The following is a 5000-nucleotide window of genomic DNA, read 5'->3' on the forward strand; positions in this document are numbered from 1 at the left end:
CCCGGCGGCGCGCAGCGCCGTCCTAAGTACTTGGTCGGGTTCGAGAGAGGCGCAATCGCCCGGAGTTAGGCGAGTAGACGCTTTAGGTGCGACCACCCGTGCTCCCAACTGAGCTTGCCGCTGCCGACAGAGGCCCGGGAGCGTGCTGTCGTGGCATTGCCGGCGGGAGACAACACGCGCCACCTACGGTGACCGGCAGCTCCAACGCCAGCGCCACAGAAGGACAAAAGCCCCACTTGGGTGCCGAAGCGAACTCTCCCAGCACAGCGCACGCGCCAACACGTCCGCACAGCTGCGATACAAACCACCTGCGAGAACCGCTGGGGCGACCGAGCAGCAGACGGCGTCGCGGCGCCGAGCGCCGGGCGGCGGCGCATCCTCAGCGCACACAGTCCTCAATCGGACCAGCACACTGCAGATGGCCACCGCGCTTCGCACCGGGCCCGCGAGGACCTACTTTGGCCGCAAGGCGCCGCGAGCAGGGGGCGCCGGCGCGCAGCTGCGCCGCCTGCCGCGTCCGTCGGCCGGCGCGCCTGCCACTGGCCGCCCCCACCAGCCGGCTGTAGCGCGTGCGCCCACGCACCGCGCTGCCAGCACGCCGGGCGGCCCCCCCTCACCGGCCGGGGACGGTCCCACCCAGCCACCGCCGCGTATCGCCTCACACCCAGATCCCCTTTCGCGTTCGTGGGCATGGTGGGTCCCCTTTCACGTTCGTGGGCATGGTGGGTATCCCTGAAACAACCGGTTAATAGCTCGACCGATCGTCGCCAACACTGATTCACCTCTAGCGAGAACAACCGCACCACAACGGGTTACCTGTTGTTCATTTGCGTAACGTCACCAGCAAACGTAGACGTCCATCGCCATTTGCAACGAGTATTGCATGCCTGTGTCAGGTGTCACAACACACTACGTCTGCCCACATAGACGCAACAACATGTGCACGCCTCGAGAACACGTGGAAGGTAGCCCCCGTACGTATGCGGTGTCCATTGCGCGAACGACTGTCAGCCGGCCTCTGCAGGATGTCGCAGATGTGGAACGCGGTGCAACATGCTATCACGGTGTGTGAGAAGAGACGACTACGTCCGAATACACGCTCCACTACATCAACAGACTGCTCATGCTGATCGCCATCCAGGGCGTCCGTTCCTCCCACACGTCTGAATGGCGTACCACACTGCAATCCAGCTCTTATAGGGAGACGACACGTAGCTGCGTGCACAATATTTGGACTGTATGGTCTGCCGTTGCTAGGCGCAGTCGTCGTACGGTCACACATGTGCCACGATGTATCATTCAGTACATACGGACCAATGTGCAGTACAGTTTGTGGGTTTTGCGTACATCGGCGGACAGGTGACAGGCCGTACCACAACGTAGGCTGAGTACGTCGGCATGCGAAGGGCATTGAACATGCAAACTTCTCAACGACCAGCTTGCGAAGGCAGGGGGGAAGGGGGGGGGGCATGTACGTCCTGCTGCTATCCACATTACAGTGTACAGCAGGAGCATGTGGAAAGTCAGCAACACCTGCAAGGTGTTTAACATGACGCGATACACAGGGGACCGGGCAGTGCGAATAGCGAACTATATTGCGAGGGTTGCGGTTAGGCAACACTACACTAATTTAACGAGTTGCATAACAATTACAGAGCAGGTTCAGCGACAACGTGCGTCAGGTTAAGGCGCAATATAGGTTAGGTTGAGGCACAATATAGGTTAGGTTAAGGCACAACATGGGTTACGTTAAGGCACAAATTGGGTTACGTTAAGGCACAACATGGGTTACGTTAAGGCACAACATGGGTTACGTTAAGGCACAAATTAGGTTACGTTAAGGCACAAATTAGGTTACGTTAAGGCACAAATTAGGTTACGTTAAGGCACAAATTAGGTTACGTTAAGGCACAAATTAGGTTACGTTAAGGCACAAATTAGGTTACGTTAAGGCACAAATTAGGTTACGTTAAGGCACAAATTAGGTTACGTTAAGGCACAAATTAGGTTACGTTAAGGCACAAATTAGGTTACGTTAAGGCACAAATTAGGTTACGTTAAGGCACAAATTAGGTTACGTTAAGGCACAAATTAGGTTACGTTAAGGCACAAATTAGGTTACGTTAAGGCACAAATTAGGTTACGTTAAGGCACAAATTAGGTTACGTTAAGGTACAATATGGGTTAGGTTAAGGTACAATATGGGTTAGGTTAAGGTACAATATGGGTTAGGTTAAGGTACAATATGGGTTAGGTTAAGGTACAATATGGGTTAGGTTAAGGCACAACGTAGGTTAGGTTAAGGCACAACGTAGGTTAGGTTAAGGCACAACATAGGTTAGGTTAAGGCACAACATAGGTTAGGTTAAGGCACAACATAGGTTAGGTTAAGGCACAACATAGGTTAGGTTAAGGCACAACATAGGTTAGGTTAAGGCACAACATAGGTTAGGTTAAGGCACAACATAGGTTAGGTTAAGGCACAACATAGGTTAGGTTAAGGCACAACATAGGTTAGGTTAAGGCACAACATAGGTTAGGTTAAGGCACAACGTAGGTTAGGTTAAGGCACAACGTAGGTTAGGTTAAGGCACAACGTAGGTTAGGTTAAGGCACAACGTAGGTTAGGTTAAGGCACAACGTAGGTTAGGTTAAGGCACAACGTAGGTTAGGTTAAGGCACAATGTAGGTTAGGTTAAGGCACAACGTAGGTTAGGTTAAGGCACAACGTAGGTTAGGTTAAGGCACAACGTAGGTTAGGTTAAGGCACAACGTAGGTTAGGTTAAGGCACAACGTAGGTTAGGTTAAGGCACAACGTAGGTTAGGTTAAGGCACAACGTAGGTTAGGTTAAGGCACAACGTAGGTTAGGTTAAGGCACAACATAGGTTAGGTTAAGGCACAACATAGGTTAGGTTAAGGCACAACATAGGTTAGGTTAAGGCACAACATAGGTTAGGTTAAGGCACAACATAGGTTAGGTTAAGGCACAACATAGGTTAGGTTAAGGCACAACATAGGTTAGGTTAAGGCACAACATAGGTTAGGTTAAGGCACAACATAGGTTAGGTTAAGGCACAACATAGGTTAGGTTAAGGCACAACATAGGTTAGGTTAAGGCACAACGTAGGTTAGGTTAAGGCACAACGTAGGTTAGGTTAAGGCACAACGTAGGTTAGGTTAAGGCACAACGTAGGTTAGGTTAAGGCACAACGTAGGTTAGGTTAAGGCACAACGTAGGTTAGGTTAAGGCACAACGTAGGTTAGGTTAAGGTACAACGTAGGTTAGGTTAAGGTACAACGTAGGTTAGGTTAAGGTACAACGTAGGTTAGGTTAAGGTACAACGTAGGTTAGGTTAAGGTACAACGTAGGTTAGGTTAAGGTACAACGTAGGTTAGGTTAAGGTACAACGTAGGTTAGGTGAAGGCGCAATGTAGGTTAGGTTAAGGTACGATATACCTTAGGTTAAGGTACAATATCGCTTAGGTTAAGGTACAATATAGCTTAGGTTAAGGTACACGTTGTAGGGAAAGGTGTATTTTGGGGGGGGAGGGGGCGGCAGGTTCGTTGATAGTGATTATCGTAAGTGCATGCCTGCGGGATCATCCGATTTGTCACGTCAGGATGCACTTGTGGCTCATGACAGGCGGCGCTCCGATTCCAAGGTTGTGGCAGATCTGTGTCTTTCATTCCTGCCATTGTTTGTGTACTGTGACAGGAGGCAGTATTGTGATGTTGGGTGCACCCCTGTGTAGGACATGTGTGGGTGTTCGTGGCTTAGCTGAGCAATGGCGGATGTCGGAAGGGTGGGATATTCTGTTTTCTGGGTGGACCTCCCGGTCTGGTTATGATAGTGTGGATTGTGTAATGTGGCGGAGAGGATGCACCGGATGTTCTTCCATGCTGGTGGTTAGATATTGTGTGTGTGCCTGTTAGAGGCAGAGAGTAGTGTGTGATAGTGTCTGGCTGACGTGTGGTTCTCATTGTGTGCAGAGTCTTTCAGCATGTATAGGGACGGTTGTATATATTATCTGTATTCTGATGGCTCTGCATCTATTACTAATCAGTGCCGTGTATACGGTTACTCTGGTTCCAGTCGAAACTGTTCTATCTCTGTACATTAGTGACACTGCGGCTCCACTATGTTGCCGCCCCTGTCGGCCGTTTCCCCCAGTGTGTGGCTAATGATTATCAGCAATCAGTCTATTAGTCAATACCGGTAGTGTGACGACGTGAAATGTCCGGGATGGGGGAAGCTACACGCTTCCCGTGGGTCAGGGCCTAGAAAGACTCTTCCCACGCAGGAGGCTCGGACTGTCATTACTCTTCCGAGAAATATATTTGCCCAGCGTTTTTTGCGACTGCGAGTGCGACGCGTACGAGTACCGACATGGATGGGGCGCTTCCTAGCTGATCGCTCAGCATCGGAGAAATATATTTGCCCAACGTTTTTTGCGACTGCGAGTGCAACGCCCAAGGGTACCGACGTGGATGGGGCGCTTCCTAGCTGATCGCTCGGCATGGGAATCCGTACAGTGAGCAATGCGATCGCGTCTGTAGCTTGTACGTGGTACAGCTCGCAGCTCATGTATAGGGACAGCGGGAATGTCGCATATTGGACATAACTCTTCATGAAACGCAAGTTATAGGTGTGGATTGCACATTACGACTGCGGGAAACTTCCGCCGTTCATCCGCTGGCGTTGCGAGTTTGGCGGTTGGGGTGGGGCACGAGCGGGTGCGGGTGGTGTGATTGCCGGTCCACGACTTCGTGCGGCAGAGGCACTGGCGTTTGGGTGCTGTGGTCGACACAGGCTGCATGCTTTGTGGGTGGCGTCGAAAGATGGGCACTGTGGGCCCATCGATGTCTTAGTCGGCTTGGCGTCCCATAGATGGCGGTATCGTCGTTGCAGGAGCTCATGCTGAGGGAGACCTACAGATGGCGGTATGTTTTGTGGTGCGCTCGACATGGCGGACCTAGTGTTGTCAGATTCGCATAGA

Source organism: Schistocerca serialis, unplaced genomic scaffold, assembly GCF_023864345.2.
Source record: "Schistocerca serialis cubense isolate TAMUIC-IGC-003099 unplaced genomic scaffold, iqSchSeri2.2 HiC_scaffold_323, whole genome shotgun sequence".
NCBI lineage: Eukaryota > Metazoa > Arthropoda > Insecta > Orthoptera > Acrididae > Schistocerca > Schistocerca serialis.